General features: G+C 33.9%; 1 long non-coding RNA gene across 6 annotated transcripts in view; it reads right to left on the reverse strand.

The window, feature by feature from the left end:
- LOC116280637 (uncharacterized) overlaps window positions 1-23,215 on the reverse strand; it is a 459,686-nt gene that overhangs the window by 87,060 nt on the left and 349,411 nt on the right. For 5 of the 6 annotated variants that reach the window (XR_012072592.1, XR_012072589.1, XR_012072588.1 and 2 more), the window contains 2 exons: window positions 22,413-22,533; window positions 20,909-21,056 (listed from right to left, as the gene is read on the reverse strand). The exons of the other annotated variant lie outside the window; for it this stretch is intronic. This is a non-coding gene — a long non-coding RNA (uncharacterized lncRNA). The remainder of the gene's footprint in view (window positions 1-20,908; window positions 21,057-22,412; window positions 22,534-23,215) is intronic. 6 annotated transcript variants of the gene reach the window in all.

Consider the following 23,215-nt stretch of genomic DNA (forward strand, 5'->3'; position numbering starts at 1 on the left):
GATTTCTTCCTTTAGGCCACTCTTCTCTTTAGGCATCCTGGAATTTCCTCTTCTGGGATTCAAGTTCAGCTAAGTATTTATTTAAATTATTCTATTTGTCTACATACATAGATGGTCAGCATATTCTGATCTTTGCTCATCAGTTTGACTAGTCTACCGGTTCAAAATTACATCCTTCTGTTCTTACTTTCTCTCCAAAGTAATTTCAGTTTGGGGATAAAATTTTTGTTGAAATGAAGAGAAACTCTGGAAATTTGTTTTCATTTCTTTACTACTCTTCAGCACAGCTGAAGCAGGATAAAGATGTATATTTATCTTCTCCCAGCCCTGTTTTTAATAGTGAACCAAATAAACCTACATACTGTCCTGTGAGTCATGCTCCATCTCTAGTCCCATCTAATACCACGTCTTCTCTTTTTTATACTTCCAAAGCCCTTAATGTCTATGAAATGTCTTTACCATAAAGGTTTTTAGTACTCATCATTAGCAGTAATAATTATATGTGAGACTGATAGTATTGGGGGTAGGAGTGGGAAAGAAGCAAATCTATGCTTATTTCTAGGGACAACTGGAAGTCTGGTACTGACCCTTAGTCAAAAAAACAATAACACTAACTAGTGATTTATAATATTCCTTTTAAAGCTTTAAACTCTTCAGGGGGCACTGGCATCTCTCCATTCTTTCAGGATATATAAATGAATGTCTTGTACTTGATGTAAATAGTTACCAAGCCTGGTTTTAGCTGTATGGTAAGTGGGCAAAAAGTCCTTGGTGTGCTTGAGTTCCCTTGAAACTGATGACCTCACACAGATCTTGGTGTTTCATAATCTGAATCTGATGCACATCTTTGGAGGCTGAGAAGGATCTTGAAGGGCTGTACCTGGAAGTTCTCCAGCCTTTCTGTGATTGCCTGTTCCTTCTTTCTCCTGCTGTGCTGTACACTTTACTTTTCTTACAGCCATTAGAGAGCTCACTCCATGGAGTCTTGTGAGTCCTTCCAATTAACCAACCAAAGTGAACTGATGGAGGTCTCAGTACAATATGTAAAACATCACTCTATTTGGTGTAGGTGTTTTTAAGGGGACGTAATGCCACCACACTTCACAGATAGCGAAATGAAACTAGAGAAGTTATATGGTTTGTTCAGGATACCATGGCAAATTTTAAACTATTGTATTAGTTTTAAAAAAGTATAAGGGGATGGTCACTGAGTTAAGAATAATAAGAATTAGGTTTTCACTTCAGCTCTGTTATCAGCAAGTTATGGCACCAGAAAAAAAATTGCTTAATCATTACAATCCTCATATGGTAAACTGAAGTAATAACACAGCTTGTATCTGTCTCAGTGTGATTGAGCAAAAATAGAATCATTTTCACAATAGACAGGCAACTATCTTTCTTTCAAGATGACAGATGGTGGAAACTGCTCAGAATCAGATGATGAAAACTGATCAGAATATTACAGAATGAAGCACATAATTCCTAATGAGAAGCATAGAAGGGTGTGTGTTTGTGTGTGTGTGTGTGAGAGAGAGAGAGGGAGAAAGAGAGAGAAAAGAGACAAGGGAATTTTGGAGTAGAAATTTTGAGTATTAAAGAGAGATGAGAAAATTTTATGGAAAAAGGGGTATTTCAACACCAAATCAAGATAATATTTTTTGATACTTTTGATTATTAAAAAAGAGGGAAAGGAAATGGTAGGCTAAGGAATTAGAATAAATAAGTCAGGAAGAAAATTGAGAAGCTACAAATAAACTGAAAAGTTTTATTTTGAGGAAATTGAAATTTTAAAAATTAACTGAAAGAGCAAGTAAGATTGCATCAGAACAAGAAATCTAACCTGAGGAGGAAAAAAAAATGATAACAGAAGCTATCACAGAAATGAGTACCATCGAGCTGTTTGAAAATAACTTAGGGATGTAGTAATTTTGAACAAATTGACACTTTATTTCAATAACATTAGAGATAGAGGTAAACTGAACAATACAAATGACATTTGAAATAAATAAACATATGTATGTGTTCACACACACACACACACACATATATATATATATACACAGAGAGAGAGAGAGAGAGGAAGAGAGAGAGAGAAAGAGAGGATAGAAGGCAATAAAGGCCATTCTCATCATTTCCATGAATGAACCCCAAAGAAAATAATATATTTCTCTTACAGATTTCTTACTGTAAAAATCAATATGTAAGAAGAAGAGCATTGTACTGATAATTAGTGAAAAAGTCAACTCTTTGCTACAAATAGAGAACTTGAGAAGAAAATTTTATAATTATAAATCATTAAAAAAAACTTTCTGATCAAATGAACTATGATTCTTCTTTTAATATTATTCAAGTAGTACCTAATATTAAGTAAGTACACAAAGTTGATACTAGTTTTATTACTATATTAGTAGTAAAACTGAGAGTAGCAGGAGGCTACTAAGTGTTTAAAGTTGGATACAACGTCAGAACTAAAAATATGAGCAAAGGCCTAGAAATGGAATCACCACTGTGTTGTAATTAATTGCCTACAATTTGGGGGTACCAATAAATATGTGTACAGAATTATTTTATAATGTAGGGAATTAAATTAAATACAAATGTAGTTTATAGTGGACTAGTTGAAATGGTGAACTGTCATATATTTACAATATTTTTGTTATTGTTAAATTTGTTACAAAGAACCTTTGTAAAATCACATTTGCCTATTCTGTTTCCTTAGGATGAAATACAAGTACAAATTACTTCATTAAAGTTATATGGACATTTTAAATTTTTAATATAAACTGGCATAAACATTGATAAACAACAGTTTAATACATGATTTTGCCTTGCATGATTTAGAAATCTAAATTGAACACACTTTATATTTCTTTCAGCAAAGAATTAAGCTCATTTAATAGGTTGTTGACAGGTCCTAAGATACTCAGAATTTTTTTTAGCTTGTTATGCTTTTATGTGGGAAGTCCAAATTTGGAAATTTCTGCTAGATTTTACAGCACCCTGTTAACATCTTTCTAATTTAGTCATTTTGCCTTACAGCACTATACAATCAGCTATTACATCCCTTGGGTAAATGTAAAGTTTAAAGAGATATTAAACCCAAATAATTTCACCGCCTATCAGGGAAATGACAGGGAAATACTGTCACACATCATGTCGTTTTATGACACTTGTGATTAAGATTATGTGTGTGCGTGTGTGTGTGTGTGTGTGTGTGTGAGCACAGTAAAAATACAGTTGTAGGTGGTACCAACTTTTAAACTTGGCTGTTCTTCAGATGTTGATGAAAGAACTTTCTGAACATTAGGAGGTACTTTACTCAGATAATTTTATAATTGTAGATAAGACCAGGATGTCCTGCAGTAAATTATTTCAACCAAAATGGGACTAATTTATAAATCCTACAGTGCTGGTTTGAAATCTGGATGTTATATACAGGGAAGGGTAAGAGGGGATTAAAAGGATGCCTAGATCATTCTAAGAAAAAAATTAAAATGCAAAGACATTTTTTGGTACATATATATATCTATTCTGCACCACTTTTCACTTCAAAGCGTCGTTTTCTTTATGTTCAAGTACCTTATGTGCTCATGTTGCTTCCCAGTTTCTCAGTTCTATCCCATGTGACCCAAAATTACCTACCTCAACTTTCCTCCAAATTTGGAAACTACTTTTTCCAGAACAGCTAGTCTCAATTACATAGTAGATGTAAGTTAGCTTATTAAACTAATTTAATGTTTTTCAAACTTGACATGATAATAATTACCTGGGTTGTATGTTCAATATTAGAAACTTTAGAAACTCTCAGGTTCTATTCCAGACCAACCGATTGATCTGTTTGAACTAACTCATGCCAGTGTTTTGTAGTTGTTTTGATTTGTTTTCTGTTTGTTTTGGAGGCGTTTAATTTAGTCAACTGAAAAGAATTACATGCTCAGTAGCAATGAACAATGAAAGAGAAAACAAATCAGTTACTTCAACATGTGTTCCTTCTTCGTTACAACCAAAGCAAGAAAGTCTTCCTGCTTTAAGGAAAAAATTAGAAAAATAGGGCAATATATTTTTCATGTCCATAAAAACATACATAGCTACAAGTCTACTGTAATTAGAGAACTTGGATGTTGGCTTGCACATATACTCATTGAAAGGAGGACAGGCCATCATACTGCCAGAGCAGGACTCCACCTGCCTTCATCCGACGCTTTTGAAATTTCACTTACAGGTAACACCAAGTTAGTTCCAGCACTAAAGCTAATTTATTTTCCTTATTTACTGCTCATGTTTGCTTTGACCAGACAATAACTCTGGATGGTTAATGCTTTTCTCTGCTTGCTTGTTTTAGTCCATAAGTTGTACACTATCTGTGGCAGACACCTTATGCTCAGGCCTTAACTTCAGGACCTGAACTATAAATGGAATCTGAACTCTCTGAAGCAATGTCTTCTAGCTTCTCTGGTATAGCATTTACAGACAGTCCCCAAATTACAATGCTGTGAAAGTAACACACTTCAGTGGAAACTGCACTTCACATTGTGATTTTTGATCTTTTCCTGGACTAGTGATGTGCAGGATGATACTCTTTTGTGATGCTGGCCAGCTGCCACAGCAACCACTCAGCTACACAATCATCAGGATAAACAAGCCATACACATACAACCGGTCAGCTTTTCATGTTCAGTATAGTATTCAGTAAAGCACATGAAATAAGCAACACTTATTATAAAACAGGCTTTGCCTGCATTAGATGGTTCTGCCCAACTATAGCTTAATGTAAGTGTTCTGAGCACGTTTAAAGTAGGCTGGGCTAAGCTATGATATTCATTAGGCTAGGTGTATTAAACGCATTCTTGACTTACTATTATTTTCAACTTACAATAGGTTTATTGGGATGTAATCCTATTGTAGGTTGAGGAAGATCTACATATAAATATATGTAAATACCATGTTATAAATACTGGTAATGTGCATTTATTTATTCCACACTGATATATTGTTATATATAATTGTATATAATATAATATACATTATAATCTATGCAATATGAATATAGCAAGGTATAAAATGCACCTCCTAATTAAGTGAAGAACATTTAGATTACTTCATATTTTTAAAATGTATTATAAACAACACTATGATGAACATCTTTATAGATAATTATCTCTTTGCATTGGTAACTTTTGCTTTTGGATAGTTTTCTATGTAGAAGCAATAAGAAAAATATGCTACCAAATGTTTTACAAAAAACCTGATACTGCATCTGCCTTTTATATTTAGAAAAGTGTGTAATTTATATCAAATAGGTTGGCTCTTTGTGGGAGAAGTTTCCCTGAACGATTCTATATTAATAAAAGGCAAAGTTCTTGAAGGAGAAAGCAGAAAATAAAGGAGGGTTGAAACATTCTGCACTTAAAAATTAGAGGAATAAAAAGCTTGTTCAAAATTTTACCCAATAGTTTAGTTTGGGAACAGAAGGAGAGAGGAATGGACGGAGGAAGAGAAGGAGGAAGGAAGGAGGGAAGGAGGAATAAAAATTAGAGGAATAAAAAGCTTGTTCAAAATTTTACCCAAATGTTTAGTTTGGGAACAGAAAGAGAGAGGAAGGGAGGGAGGAAGAGAAGGAGGAAGGAAGGAGGGAAGGAAGGAAGGAAGGAAGGAGGGAAGGAAGGGAGGTAGGAAGGAAGATGCTGAAGAGAAAGTAAGGGAATGGACTGAGGAAAAAATGGGAAGGAGAATTTCATCTTGGAAGAGAAAAAGGGAAGAAGGGAAAGAGCTGAACAACATAGTATGGAAAGTAAGATCAGGCAGAATCCCTGAATGGAAGAGGGACTATCTATGTAGCAGAATAGAATATTGTGTATTTGTACAGTACATGCATATCTTCCTGATTCTTATTAACTGTGGGACAAATTCTATGGGTTTTTTGATAAAAATATATAGCTGGAATTTCCCAAGGTTTTAAAGCTTTTTATAATGTAATAACTTTATAGTTGCATAGTAATCCTTTGTAGACTTTCCACAGTGCATTTAACCAATATGGTATTGTTTGCCCATAGAAATATAATTCTAGCTATTATGCATTATATTTTGGTGAGAATATGCATAAATAGATGTTGTCACAAAACTTGATCATTTCTAAAATTGGAAATACTATAACATATGTTGCAATATTTTTCCTTAATTGAAATCAGCCACTAAGATAGAGATATTTTAAAGACTCTAGTATATACTTCCAAATTTTCCTCTGGACTGGTAATGCTGCATTTTACACTCCATCTGGGGTGCATGAATTTGCTTTCTAACTTGTTCATACTTCACTAGGTACAAGAAGACTTTTTCTTAAAATTAGTTAATTTGAGGTGATAAAACATATCTCAGTGTAAAGTTTAGATACATTCCTTTGAATACTTTTTGCATATATATCATCTGAACCTCAGTATTTCTTCTTTTATTAATTACCTGCACACACAAAAGGTTTTTCTCATGTTGGTGGTTGTGTAAAAGCTTTTTCAATATTACGATCATTAATAATTTTTGTGTAACACATAGTTATATTCTTGTACATATTATGAATTACATACAAAGAGATATTTTGCTATTCAGTGTCCTTATATTACTAAGTGTAGTTGGACTAATATTTTCTTTGTGTGTATGTCAAGTTTTGGAATATTTATGCTATGTTCTTGTGTCTTCATTTCATATGTTCTGGTCTAAATTTGTAGGACAAATTTGGATTAGTTTTCTTTTGCTGCCCTAAAAAATTACCACAAACCTGCTGGCTGAAGTGACAAAAATTATCTTACGGTTTTCTGATATAGAATTCTAACATGGATCACAATAAGATCAAAGTTCAGCACAGCTGCCTTCTTTTCTGCAGTCTCAAGGGGAGTATCAGTTTCTTTCACGTTTCCAGCTTCTAGAGGCCATCGCCATTCAGTTGCTTGTGTCCCCCATCCTTCACCTTCATAGAACTTCTGTCACCACGTCTCTTTCTCTGACTACAGATGAGGATGATTCTCCATTTTAAGGACTCATTTGATTAGATTGGGCCCAGCTGGATAATCCAGACTAGATTTCTTATCTCAAGGTTTACAAACTGAATCATATCTGCAGACTTGCTTTTGCCATATACGGTAAGAAACTCTTAGGATTAGGATGTGGACATTTTAAAAATTATTTACTGGATTTTTAAGTGTCCCCTTATCTAGCAGACCTGACTGTCCACTTAAAATATCCTGATACCTTGAAACTCACTACTAGTGCTCAGCTGATTCTCCCATTCACACCCTCTGGAATCTTTCGAAAGATTTTGTAACCCCTTTGTGTAGTTTTTGCAGTTACCAGGTACAGACTTCCTCACATAGTTTGACTATAGCTTCTTTGTTTCAGAGACATTTTGAATGGCAACTTTCAATTATTTCCTAGATGCAGATATGTAAAGAGGAAGAATCATTTCAGTGTTTTCCCTCTCCTCTACACTGAAATTATTTTATATGGTAATCATTCTCCTTCACTCAAGAACAACTAAAATACCTCCCTCTTTCCTCTTTATACTAGTCCCCTTGAGTTGTTATAAAAAAATACTACTTGCTGGGTGGCTTAAACAACAGAAATGCATTTCTCACAATTCTTGAAGCTGTAAAATCTAACATCAAGGTGCTGACAAGATGCCAAGGCCTCTTCTCTCAGCTTGGGGGCAGCTGACATCTTGCTGTATGCTCACATGACCTCTTATTTGTCCACAAGTGGAGAGAAATAAATCTCTGGTGTCTATTTATCTTCTTATAAAAAAAATCAGTTCTATCAGATTAGCATCCTACCCTTATAACCTCATTTAACCTTATTTACCTCTTTAAAGACTATTTCAAATTATAGACACATTGGGGGTTAGTATTTCAACATCTGAATTGGGGAGTGGGAGACACAATTCAGTTTATAGTACTCTTCCTTCTTTAAAAGCAGTCTAGAGACATTAAGTTCTCATAATATACAGCTTACACAGGGTTGAGATCACCCCCTTACAATAACTTTGACATTCTGGAAGAAAATAGCACTCATTTAAAAAATTCAAAACTACATTTATACAATTCTAGGAAAAAAAATATTCTAAAAAAATATATCTGTATCTATATCTATATCTATCTATCTATCTATCTATCTATCTATCTATCTATCTATCTATATATCTTTACACCTAACTTAAACAAGTGGATTGGGATTATGAAATATAAATTATTATTATGGAAAATGAAGACAATAGATTAACCTTGAAAATTTATATCAAGACTGAAATGTCTCTACAACTTCAGAGATATCATCCTATGATTGATGAAGTGTAGGTTATTCTGGAACATGAATGAGATAAAAGTGTAGAGATAATATTTAAAATGATAGACAATTAATTTTAAAAGCTACTATTCAAAATATAGAAAATTAAAATTTTTGATATAAATGAGCCACCATAATGGGCTTACATCACCATTAGCCTTAATTTTAGAGAACAGAAAGACAATAGGTAACGGAAACAACTTAAATTTTACACTAAAAGGATAGTTCCATAAGGCCAGGACTCCCTTTAGTTCACTCCTATATCCTTAAAATACACATAGATCATAGAACTAATAGCCTTCTTTAAATGATTAAAAAGATTTAAAAAAAACACATTAGAATGCATGTGAAAATAAGAATGCCCCTCTAAAATTAAAACAAGAGGCACTTTTGTGAAGAAACAGAGTTTTTAAATATAAAAGTATGAAGATAGAAATTTAAAACTCATTGCAAGGGTTAGACACAGGTGAAGAGAGAATTCATTAACTGGAAGACAAATCTGAAGAAATTATTTAGCATAAAGAAAAAAAATTAAAAATTAAAATATGCCCAAGACCAGACAGTTTCACAGGTAAATTCTTCCAAGCATTTACATAATTATCACCTATCCTTCTCAAACTATTACAAAAAATTGCAGAGGAAGGGACACTCATTTTAGCAGGCCAGCATTCCCCTTGCTAACAAAACTAGACAAAGACATCACAAAAAAGAAAATTACAGGCCAATATCACTGCTAAAATTTGATGTAGAAATCCTGAACAAAATATTAGCAAACTCAAGTCAATAATACATTAAAAGGATCATACACCATGATCAAGTGGGATTTATCCTTGGAGTGCAAGGATAGATCAATATCTACAATTCAATCATTTTAATATACTATATTAACAAATTAAAGAATAAAAATCATATGATTATCTCAATTAATGCAAAAAAAAAAAAAACGCTTGACAAAATTCTACATTAATTCATGACAAAACGCTCAACAAACTGGGTATAGAAGAAATACACCTCAACGTAATAAAGGCTATTTATGAACAATATACAACATTAAAAAACATTTCATCACCAATGCTGAAAAGATGAAAGCATTTTCTCTAAGATCAGGAAAATATAGGGATGTCAAGTCTCACCACTTTTATTCAACACAGTATTGGAAGTTCTAGCCACAGAAATCATATTAGGAAAAGAAATGAATCCAAATTGGAAAAAAAAATTTTACAGTCACATGCAAAAGAATTAAACTAGATTACTTTCTCAACCATACAAGAAATGAATCCAAAATTATTTAAAGACTTGAAGGTAAAGCCTGAAACCATAAAACTCCTAGAAGAAAACATAGGCAGCATGCTCCTTGACATAGGTCTCAGCAGTTTTTTTTTTTTTTGGCATGTCTCCTAAGACAAGGGAAACAAAAGTAATAATAAAAAAAAAATGGGACTAAACTAAAAGTTTTTGCACTGTGAGGAAAACTTTCAATAAATTCAAAAGGCAATTTATTGAGTGGGTGAAGATATTTGCAAATGATATATCTGATAAGGGGTTAATATCCAAAATATACAAAGAATTCATTCAACTCAATGTCAAAATGAACAACCAAATTTTAAAAAGTGCAGAGGACGTGAGGAGACATTTTTTCAAAGATATACAAATGGCCAACAGACACATGAAAAGATGCTCAGCATTATTAATTATTAGGGAAACGCAATTCAAAACCAAAATAAGATACCACCTCGACCTGTCAGAATGGCTATCATCAAAAAGACAACAAATAAGTGTTGGTAAGGATGTGGAGTAAAGGGAATCCCCTTGCACTATTGGTGGGAATGAAAATTGGGTCATCCACTATGAAAAACAGTACAGAGTTTCCTCAAAAGATTAAAAATAGAAAAATAAAAATGATTCAGCAATTTCACTTCTGGGTATTTACCCAAGAAAAACAAAGTCACTAATTTGAAAATAGATAGAAAATCCAATGTTTGTTGAAGTATTATTTACAACAGCCAAGATACGAAAACAACCTAAGTGTGCATTGTCCATTGAAAGATGAATGGATAAAGAAGGTGTGAGAGATAAACACACACACACACACACACACACACACACACACACATACATACACATACACACAATGGGAAATTATTCAGCCATTAAAATAATGAAATCTTGCCATTTGCAACAACATGGATGGATGGATTGTGCCAAGTGAAATAAGTCAGGCAGAGAAAGACAAATACTATATAATCTCACTTATATGTGGAATCCAAGAAACAAAACAAATAAGGAAACAAGCAAAACAAAATGAAAACAGATTCATAGGTACAGAGAACAAACATGTGGTTGCCAGAAGGGTGAGGGGTGATCAGTAATGGGGATTAAGAGCTACAAAGTACCAGTTATACAACAAATAAGTCACAGGGATGTAATATAGAATAAGGTCAATAATATTGTGATAACTTTGTATAGAATCAAACAGTTATCAGATTTATCATGGTGATTATTTTATGATATATGCAATTCTCAAATCATTTTGTAGTATACCTGAAACTAACATAATATTGTACATCACCTATATCTCAATAAAAAATTTTAAATCCTGGAGTCATTAGACTGTTAAGTGTACTATTCTATTGGCAAATTAATTCTAAATACAATACATACAAAGAATTTATTTACTTAGTGAATATGGTGACTTTGATTGTGATATTGCTTCATTTGCTTCCATACTGGCCCTAGGTAAAGCTATGTTTTCCTTCCTCATGAGGGGGATGTAACTTCTTATTGGTTGGCTGATAAACTCTTATTCCGCAAATTTGCTTTCCAAATTGGAAACCATGCTTACTTTTTGTATTTAATAGTCAAACCAGAGTGAATTTGAAAGCACAGAATATGGTATAACAGAGACTAGAGACTAACCAGAGAGAATCCCTGAAAGAAACCTTCAATCTAGATGGATTTCAAAATAAGATAAAATAAAATTTAGGTTGCCAATCCATTATCTAGCAATCATCAGGCCAAGACTGCAAATGTAAATTGGTAACTACATTACAGTAGTTTAAGGTGTTTCCCATTACCCACCAAAAAGCCAAGAATATAGTTTCTAAGACATTACCTAGTTTATAATGTCTTTTCATAGTTTTTACATGTGATAATAACTTAATTAGAGATAGAAATCCTATACAATAGTAGAATTATTTGTATTATTGCCTAATAAATTCGGTTACACAGGAAAAGTCTCATAGCATCATGATTTTGGTATTTTTTTGTTACTTTTATTTTTACTTCCATTAAGTTTGTATAATTTTTCTGTCTTTAAATAACAAGAGTTAAAGAATATATCCAGTTAGAGTATGTCTATATTCATTTTATCATAGAATAATATCAGATTTTTTATCTTCAGATTGAGGTCTTTACAAACAAATTGTTTTTTATTATTTTGTTTTCAAAAATAATTTTATTATGTATAATTCATACTATCAAACTATGCAATTTTTATATGAAATATAATTCTTATATGAAATATAAATAATAATACTGAACTAAATATTCATGTAATAAACACTTGTTTGGGAATTATAACATTAAAAAGTACATCGAAAGAACATTGTTTATAAAAAAAATTGCATTCCCCTCCTACATCTCCCTGAGATAATCACTATTCTAAATTTAGCGCTCACCATTTCATTTTTTAAAAATATTTTTTAACCTCCTATGCATGTATCCATAATAAATATGGTTTATTTTTACATAGCTTTAAACTCTATATTAATAGAATAATTATAAATAATTATAAATGCAATATGCAGATTTACTAAATGTTATCTTTGTAAGAGTCTTCTTAAAGAGGCATTTTGCACTACTAGCATGGTATCCTGTTACTATATGCTTATATTTCAGTTTACTTTTGCATTCAAATGTGTTTTGTGACTTCAGCGACCAAAAATTGGCTTTTGTGTTTTGTTATTAAAGGAATATTTTTATGAACATTCTCTATGTATCTCTCCATGTAATATGCAAAGTTTCACTAGGATATGTCTAGAATGTTCAGTATTTTTTTCACATTTCTTAACTACTCATGTTTTCTCTTGTGTGACATGCCTGTCCATGTCTTTTTTCTTTGATTTTGTTGCTTTCTTTTTATAATTGATTCTTAAATACTGTATAATGCTCTTTGCTTGTCTATTCTAACTGATACAGCTATATCAGCTTTCTTTCTTGTACTGATGTGATATATTTAATACTTATGTATGCTACATATATAAATATATTTACAAAACTCTTATTTTAATAGTTTGCATTGTTTTCAGTAGTCTAAAACAATCATATCTACAAATAATGATGTGATATTTACACTTTTTTAATCTTATTGTACTGATTTCAAAATCTAATAAAATTTACAGTAGAAATAGATGAAAACAAGTGTTCTTATTTTTTCCTAATTTTAATGGAAATGAGTTTAACGTTTCAACATTAGGATGCTATTTGACACAGGATTTTGGTAGATAACACTTTTCAGATTACAGAATTTCTATTCTATCCCTAGTTTTCTATTTTATTTCTGTTTTGTTTATGATAAATTGATATTTACTTTGTCCACACGTTTTTACCTGCATCTTTAAAAATTATAGGTCCTTTTTTCCTTTCAAATGGTTAAGATGGATAATTAAATAGATAACTATTCTAATGTTAGATCAAGCTGGGATTTCTGGGATAAATCCTCCATGGCTCATATATTTTACATATTGATGGATTTCATTTATTAAGTTTGTTTATAATTTTTACATCTGTGATTATGATTGATACAGGCCTATAAGTTTTCTTTCTTATACGTTTTTATTTGATTTTACTTTCAATGTTATTCAAGCCACACACTTTTTTAGATTTTTTTTGTTTTCGTTTGGGTTTGTTTTTTTTTTGTATAATACTCTCTGTTTTATTGTCTTTGGAATAGTTTATGTGTTAACTATGTTTGGTATTGCTTACTTAATATTTGCTCGAATCACGCCATAAAATTGTCTAGATTTGGTCATTCCTTATGTGATCATCTTAATTACTGTTTCAATACCTTTAATAGTTATAGGATCATTCATATTTTCCATTTCTTCTTGTTTTAGTAGGCTGAATTTTGCTGGAAATATGACAAATTAGCTGCATTTTCAAATTTTTAATTTATTGGTGTAAATATTATTTACTTTTTCTTATAATTACCTTAATGCTACTGTATTTATCCCTGCTTTCTTAGCCTTCTTATTTGAAATTTTGTTTATTTGGACTTTCTCTCTTTGTTTTAATGAGACTTGCTGGAGATTTGACAATTTTATTATTCTATTCAAACAATATATTTTTTGATTTTTTTATCATGCTACTTGTTTTATTTCTTATATTGATTCTATTTTATTATTCTCTGAACCTTATTTCTTTCATTCTTCATTTATTGTGATTTTTCTCTTGTTCCTTTCCTATCATCTGAATTTAATTGTTTAACTCATTCATGTTTATTTTTCTTCTTTTGTGATTAAAAGTATCTTAAGGTTGCACGTTTTCCACTACATCACTATACCCCCTTCAGTGGCTGTACAGTTAGCTACATCCAGTAAGTATTCTTATGTGGATTTTTATTCATTCTAAATACTGTCTAATTTCTTTTTAGACATTAAGCATTTTAGATGTCCCTTTTAGGTTATTTTTTTATTATTCTTGAAATATAGCTTTTATGTTGTTTAACTTGGTTTGAAAATTATTAGATTTTTTTCTCAGACAGGAAGAAGTCATGCACAATCCTAGCAGAGGTTAAATATTCTGGCAGTTCAGAATCAGATACAATGAGTTTGAGACAGCAGAATCATAGAAATGCAAAGTAGCCAGATGACATTCAGATAGAACTCCAGGCCAGAGATAAAAATTTGGGAATTGATGGCATATAGATTGACTTGAAAGTCACAGGAATCAGCATGATTCTCCTGGAAGAAGGTAAATAATTAGAACAAAAGAGGGCCCAGGACCACAGGCTACAGAACCCCATCATTTAGAAGTGAGGAATTTTCAAGTAATAAAGTAGAGGAAGTTTAGTTGATAAAGCAAAGCAGTTTAGCTGTAAAAGAGAGTAGAGAAATAATTTGGCAGCTGGAGGGAGACATTTGGTCAAAATTGATGTTTTGCTTTGTTTTTTAAGGAGGAGAATACCAGAGATTAAAAAAAATCTTGAAGGAAGAGAGTGACTGAAGACATAGAAGAGGTGAGGGGAAAACTAGAAAAGTAAAAATGCAAATCAGCCTGAAATGAAAAGACTGACAAAATCAGATGTTGTCAAGGAGATAAAACAACCAAAATTTTACTTATTGTTGGTGGGAATATAAAATGCACAATGATTTTGGAAAAAAAAAAAAGTCTGTCCATTTCTTCTAACCATATACTTTGTAAGCCAGCAATTCCATCCATAGATATTGATCCAAAAGAAATAAAAACACATGTTCATAAAAATATGTCCACAGCCGTATTTGTTCCTAATACCCTTAAATAAGAAATAACCTAACAGTCCATTAATAGCAGAATAGATAAACTGCAATGTATTCAGAAAATGTAATATTACTCAGCCATAAAAAGAAAGAAACCACTGATATATGTGACAACATGGATGAATCTCAAAAAATGTGCAGAGTTAAAGAAGCGAGACACAGAGCAGTTCAAACTGTATGAGCCCATTTTACATAAAGCTCCCAAACAGGCAAAACTTATTTTTGTTGGGAAAAAACAGAAGAGCAGTTTCCTCCCTTGGGAGCAGAAGTAAGATATTGATTGGGAAAGAGATGAGGGAATTTTCTGGGGTCATTCTAATGTCCTATATCTTGATGGGGGTTTGAGTTATACAAATGTATGCATTTATTGAAGCTCAACAAGTATATATTCCATTGTATGTAGAATTTACTTCTAGGGGAAAAAACAGAAATAAATGTTAAGGTCCAGTTAATGACAGGCATGCTGAAATGTTTAAGGGACATGTAATTATGCAAATACTTGGAAATACACTAAAAGTTACCAAATTACAGGTGGATGGATGGTGGATGGTTAGCTACGTGATAAAATGAATACAGAAAAATATCAATTGGAGGATCCAGGTAGTGAGTACATAGATGTTCACTTCCTATATGTTTGAAATTCTTTTTAGCAAAATGTTGGGAAAATAGGCGGTAGGGAGGTTTCTGGAGCTGTGCGGCTGGATTTCCTTTCGATATGAGGGATGTCAATGTAAGGATTTGGAGGAGGAAAAGCAGAAGGAGAAGTCCTGCTTCTGGAATAAACCAGCTCGGACAGGAAAAGAAGAAATGAGCATAGTTAAGTCACTTTGGTATAACAGAGTTCCTCAGAAATCTTAATTTGTAGAATTGTGGGAAATGGTGGACCTTTTTTTTTTTTTTTGTGGCTCAACTGCTTACCAGTTAGTAAGACTGTTAAGGGCAGAGCCAACATTCTTTTTTTTCCCTTATACACTTGGCACAATGACCACTCACTGTCACTTCCATTAATCAGGTGTTCCCCTCCTTGCTGTAGCATATTCTTGAATCATGCAAAGGGCCAAAAATCATGGTCTTTTCACTGCATAAAGCATCTCCTTTTTCCACATCTGTATGTTCATTTAAAATCTATTCTTCACTATTTTACTCAGGAGTCTTTTATTTTGCTCTCTCAATGCTTTGGAGTCAAAGGCATCCTCATTTCCTTTTTGCAACTCCCTTTGACAGCTGAGCTAAGCTGGCAGAAGACGAAAGGTATATAAAGTGAGGCAGAAGGGCTCGGTTCACATAAAGCAGCCATCCTCTCCTTTGATACCCTCTTGATTGCTCTGAGCTGTGCTGGCTTAAACAAGTCCACTCTCTCCATAGTCTTTCATACAGGATTCGAATTTTCCTCAGAAGGGCATGCCCTCATTCATTTGTTTGCATGTTTATATTTTCCATGGCAAGTAAGAAAAAAGGAAAGGGGGAAGGTGAGGGTCACCTTTAATGAAGCAATGCTGGAGTGGACTGACCTGAAAGGTGCCATCACCCACAACAGGAGAAATGTGAGCATGCTTTGTGGAAAAGGAATGTGCCACGGAGAAGCAGCTCTGCCAAGACATTCCCTAAAATCAGCACGCTGTGCACCTGGACCTGGTCAGCCCAGACCCTGATATCAACAACAAGCAATTCTTTCTGTTTTCCATTTTTCACACCAGAAAGATTCAGTAAAATTCTACATCCCAGGTTGGAGAGGGGAGATGGGCAAGAATAAAAGCAAAATGAGTTAAAAAGTGGCATGTATATTCAACATTTAAATTTCTTGCCAGTTCCGCCATGTTAGGTGTCATGAGTAACGCAGGCAATACTTTATCTAAATTTTTCATATACTCTCAAAATGATTCAAGATTAAAATGAGGAGGTGCACATATTAGTGTAAAAGGAGCAAAATTTCAAGCCTTCTTCCAGGTGAAGGATTAGTCATTTAGGTGCTTCGTATTTCACAAACAAAACAGCAACTACTTTGTGCTTGCTTTAGCAACAAGCTTGTCAAAAGTGGTTCTCTGGACATTTCTGCTCTGTTGGATATGTAGCATACACTTTAAAAAACCAACCCATATCCTTAATCCTGATCAAAATATACGGACCTTTGTAATAGCAAGTACATTTGATCTAAGAGGCTGATCATACATGAGTAGACATATAAACTCTGGCTTAAGTAGCCTGACACAAACAGACATTTTTAAATGTGTTTAGTTTTTTTAGTATACCTCTTATTGGAGAATTTTGGTTTTGGTTTTGGTATTGTTACTGCAGTGTGCAAAGTAGGTGAGTGTGTGCTTTAATTATCCAAACATAAAAAGAAACTTGAGAAAATGTCTTTATTTCAAGATCTGACTTTGTCTTCTGCACTCCAGTTGTTACTGGTGTTAGACACAGTGACATATAGACAGAGAAGGGACATGACATAGATAAAGCAAACAAAAATTGAACAAAACATGGGAAGACGACATTTATAATGCTGCTGACAAAGGCAGTCACTTCACTTTAAATAATGTGGCAGGCTGCAAAACTACAGTAATTACTAGAATTTCATTTTCATTAACTAATAAACCAAGGAAAACAATTTAAGTATCTGAATGTCATTTTTCAAATGAAAATAAACTGTAAACATTTGAATAACATCACAGCAGGGATAACATACCTAAGGAAATCTATTGAAATATGCTAGTGGATTCATCCTCTTCTATCACATTAAAACTGCAATTGACTGTAAACCTCCTACCACTCTCCACTGAGACTTTAATTGTAAAGATTCCTGTTACATATCATATTAGAATTTAGTTAAAATTGTAGAACACATTATTTCCAATCAGACAGCCAACCATCACTCACAAAGATTTTTTAAAAGGTGATTAATAATTCATCTCAGATAAGGAAAAGATCTATATTTATACCATCTTCTCAGCCACCATAAACTACCTGACAATTGTTCAGTAATGATGCCCAGTAAATTCTTTAAAATGGTAATTTGTCATCCTGTCACTTCATTTGTGACCTAAAATTCCTCACTTGAGGCGTCATCAAATAAATTAATCACTTCCCGGGATCCATTTCTCTGTTCTGCACGTTATTATGCCCGGGCTCTCCTGTGTTTCTCTTCATTTACATACACTTAATGGCTGAGCCGTGGTTCACGATGGCACATAACGCGCACATCTCATTACAGGTGAAATATTCTAACTGCCACTATCACTGGGAAAGAAAATAACTCTCCCAATTTAATTTTCCTGATGTAACAAAACCATGATTCTTCACTATGAAATGTTGATGCCATCCATCAGTCACAATCAATAAAATCATCATAGAAGTACGCCTTCTTCAGCATCTTCCCTTCATCCTGGTATTATTTGAGGAAGGTAATTAAACTCATAATATGTAATGAATGTAAATGAACTAAAAATCCTCATGTTAGCTCTCTAACCATGCTTATTTTACAGCTTTGATTTAAAATACTTCCCCACAACTTACAAGTACATAAGACCTGAATAGAGAGACAGCCACTGCAAAGACAATATTCATCAACAAATACAACTCATTTTTTTAAGGAAGCATTTTTAATATAAAGGTACCAAGTGCTACTATTTACAGATTTTTGCTTAAATGATATATTCTCTTTGCTTTTACATATTTTCAGGCTTTCTTCAAATGTGGCTAGTAGCTTCAATGTATATGCTATCATGTGATTAAGTGATTTTTTTTAAAGTAACCTGGTCTACTTGGTTCCTCTCATTTAAGGGCTGCAGGTACTGCCTGTTCTCAGATAAGAAACTGTCTTCTTGAACTTAGCAATCTTGCCCATCTCTGTCTGAGGAAGCCTACGAAAATATAGATCAAAAAAGCAGGCCATTTCACAAACAGTGGTTTGGGAATTAGCACTTCAGAACTATTTCCACCTACTGTAAATATTCATCTCCAATTGCTATCGTATTATTTCTGTAAAGGTCAATGGGGAGCGTTTTAAAGTAAACTAGTGCCACATAAACATCGCCCATGTCTCTAAGTATGTTACAACTTAATTTAACATTCATTAACTGGTTCTCCCCACATACTTAGGAACATTAGTTTCAGGGGAATGATGCCTTACAGAAGTCCATTTGGAATGAGGATTCCCTTCATTATGAATTCATCATCAAAGAATGGCGACTTTCTTTATCTTGGAAATGGTCCCTGTTTGCCTGTTTAAAATAATGCTTGAGAGCGTGTCTAAAATAAGAAGTGAAATATTAACTCTCTATCTCTGAAACAAAGGAGAAAGTAGGTGAATATCACTGCTCCACAGATGAATGACCTAGCTACAATATTGACAAACCATCTACACGGTACTACCTTCCTTCCTCATTAATTATCATATGCTTATATTTAATGGGCCCTTATTTAAGAAAAAACAAAGACTGTGTGTGCAGTTTTGCATATGTTTTTAATAACACTGCAGTAATCTGCTAACCTAAAATAAATCTTCTAGCACATAAACCCCCATGGAATTATCTGGAAAACAGTGGCTAACCACTTTCTGGAGCTCTTTGCGGGCAGTCTGAGGTGGATCTGAATTTTGAGAGTGTCATCAAGCAGACTAAAGCACGAGCTGGGAGTCTTGATGGGTGGTCCAGCATGAGTCCGGACCAGAGCCTCAGATGATGCTCTGCTATGGGATACAGCTGATTGAACCTTCAAATAGACAGTGAAGTGACTTGGAATGGCTCATTGTGATGATGGTGACAGGGAATAGAAAATGAACTTCTATCTTTATTAAACAAAAGACACAACTGAAATATCATGGAAAAGAAGACTGGGATGCAGTAGTAAGGATTAGAAGAGTTATGCTGAAAGGCTATTAGAAAATCTCATGAAATCTATAGCCAAGAGCACTAAATATATAAATAAAAATATAAATGTGTGTCATATATATACATATATATATATATTTATAAATAGACATATTAGGCTAAATAGATTAAACTATTTTGGACAATAGAAAAAAGATATAGAGAAAAAAACATTTTTTGTGATGCATGAATGAGCTCTGTGTATTTTAGCAAATTTGATGCACTGAATATTCAATGAACTAAAAGTATACTTTAAGGACAGATGCTAGTAGCCAGTAAAGAAAACAGATACGAAGGTGAGAAAGATTTGCGTGATGAAGAGGAAAGAGGTCAGATCCTTGCAAATACAAGTGCATACATTAATTATGCTAAATGTACCACGGAAACTCCTGATTGCCCAAGTTGTGGGAGAGTGCACTTAACCAGACAAAACCTTTCATGGGGGCCGGGACATTTCCTTATTACTTAAACAATCATATATTTTGCAAAAGAAGAATTCACAACCTCAGCCATATTTACAGTTTTACTAATAAAAACTGCCCAAACTGAAGTTTCTGGATATTCTACTCATAGAAATCTGGCCATTAACAGGTGTACCCTAATAATAGTACCAGGAAATATTGTTACTACAATTATTTGCATCAAATATTGTTTTCCAAGGCCACAGAACATTTGAAAACTCAGTTAAACCCCAAGCTGCAGTTGCTGAAATAAATGCCACATGGGAATTTCCAATAAAATTGAAGTTTCCATGGGGCAAATCTTAATAAACCTAAGGTAGCAAGCTTAGTTCACACATTCTTCTATGGCCAAAGGCCAATGTTTATAGGCTTCTTAAATAACCAGTTTTGCATGAGACGACTCATTACTGAAAATTTGAGTTACCCCAGAACACAAAGTAAACATTGTACTGAGTAGATCCACTAGTTAACTAGGTAACTTTGCATAAGTTACATTTCCTCTTGAGAATCTCCTCTCCTTGATCTGTACACTTGGTATTAAAAAACAAACAAACAAACAAACAAACATAATTTACAGGATGGCTAACAAATCAATAAGCAAATGAGTGAAGGTAAGTTAATAATGCTTTAAATGTTAGTCTAATTACATTTTTTTTTCTTTTGTGTTAAATTAGTTTGCTAGAGCTGCCATAACTAAATATCACAGACTGGGTGGCTTAAACAAAAGAAATTTATTTCTCACAGTTCTGGAGGCTGGAAGTCCAAGATCACGGTGTCGGCGGGTTTTGTTTCTCCTGAGGTCTCTCTCCTTGGCTTGCAGATGGCTACCTTCTGGCCATGTTCTCACACAGTCTTTCCTCTGTGCATGTGCATCCCTGGTGTACCTTTATCTTGGTACAAGGACACCAGTCATTGGATTAGGGCTCCACCCTTATGATCTCATTTAATCTCAATTACCTCTTTAAAAGCCTATCTCCTCTACATTTGGGGCTAGAGATTCAACATACAAATTTTGAGGACACAGTTCAGTCTGTAACAAGTCTAATAAATTCATATAAATAGATCAAAATTTCTAAGGAACATTTCTTAGGATAACTGTGGTAGAAACCATGATTGCCTACTCATCCTGAGTTCTCTTTCTTCTCAGGCATTTGGGAAAATTAAATATCCCATCCTTTTATAGTTAAGTGGGGACTTGTGACAGATTGGGGCCCACTGGTGTATGTGATCATTTTAACTCCTGGTGTGGGACTCTCTAGCGCTCTCTTCCCTTGCCATGATGATGGTGATCTTGAGTTGAGATGCAAGTGTCACAAGATTGAGACAGCCTAGATGGCTGGGTCTCTATGTGGAGGAAAGCTACCCTACAAAGTTTTTCAAAACTGCAGCAGATTTTGCATGCATAGGAAATAAACCCTAGATTTTGTAAAACTACTGTGTCAGGCACATCCTGAAATGAGTCCTAGTCACACCCTTGTCTGATCCCCTCTCCTTGAGTGTAGGCAGAACTTGTGACTTGGCTTCTTACCAAGACAATACGGCAAAGGTGAAGGGACAGCCAGTCCCTTGAATAGGTTATACTGTGTGGCAAGGGTGATGGGCCTGTGTCACAAAATAGAGGACTCTGCCTTAACAGACCACAGGAAAGAGACTCTCGTTCTAGCCTGGAAGATGGAAGCTGCTATGATAGGCACCACCCATGGGAAGGACACTGTGGCAAGGCACTCTAGGAGGGCTCTAGGTCTAAGGTTATCCCCTATCTAACATCTAGCAAAAAAGCTGGGCCCTCGGTGTTACAATCTCAGGATTTAAATTCTGCTAACAAGCACATGAACTTGGAAGAGTACCCTAACCTCTAGAAAAAAATACAGCCTAGTCAACATTTTGTTTGCAGCCTTATGAGATGCTGAGCAATAGACTTTGGTAAACTATACTCACACTTCTGATTCATTAAAACTGTGAGATAAGAAGTGTATGTTGTTACAAGCTACTGAACTGGTAACAAACTGTAAGCAGCAGAAGAAAATGGACACAGCCACTGAGACTTTAGGTCTGTTTGTCATCACAGCATAAACCTAGCTTATCCTGACTGATAGGAGAACAATGGGTAAGCTGGAAGACAGAGGCTGATTGCCAAAGCAATTAGGCAGACAATCAGGGAACAGTCATAACACAACTTGAATGAAGAAGAGTGGACTGACAACATTCAGAAGGGAGGTATGCTGTGGCATTAATCTCTCACTCACAGTTTTGTCCTTTGGGTGATGTGAAGAAGACATATTTCCTGAATTTCAAGATGTCACGAAGTTGAGAGTGTTCTCAAAAACACTGAATTTAAGAAATAGGATCTCAGTATACCTGTAAAATCTAACAAAAATTAATTAAAATGAAGTAAAAGGTAGAGTCTGTGTTTGTTACCAAGTCCAGCCCTGACTTTTTTAGCAACTACGACTATATGACTTACATACCATGATTTCAACTGATTTATCTCCCACCTAATCTAAGAGGAGCACAAACTGAAGCAAGCATCCTTCTCTGAGAATATTTGGCCGCATTTAATCTGATGTCATCTTCCTCTCCCTCTTCAGCATCATCGTCAGAAAACATGTATTAAGAACTGTGCTGGCTTCTGTACAGAAAAAATCACAGACACAGTCCCCCCATATGGGAAATTTCACATCTAAGGTATTCATTGCACCCACTAAAAAGAAGAGATAGAATTGAAATAGTTAAATACACAATCCTGAGACATACAAAGAACTATATCCTCTAACGTTTAGAAAAGGCTTGGCTAATGAATCACAGAATGGAATCTTAAAGCATGGCAAATTATAAAGAGAATTCTCTAATAAGAGCCTTTGTTTGTTGGTTTGGAGTTTAAGTACTAAATAAAACATCAGAGACAGCTCTGGTTCTTCAGAACAGCAGCATCCCAATAGAAATGATAAAATAAAATATTCTCTCTCCATTTGGTAGAACTGTGGGGCATCAATAAAAACACTGGTAAATAACATGTCTCTTGTACATCTTGCCACTGGAATTCATAAGA

Source organism: Vicugna pacos, chromosome 5 (genome assembly GCF_048564905.1).
Source record: "Vicugna pacos chromosome 5, VicPac4, whole genome shotgun sequence".
Taxonomy (NCBI): domain Eukaryota; kingdom Metazoa; phylum Chordata; class Mammalia; order Artiodactyla; family Camelidae; genus Vicugna; species Vicugna pacos.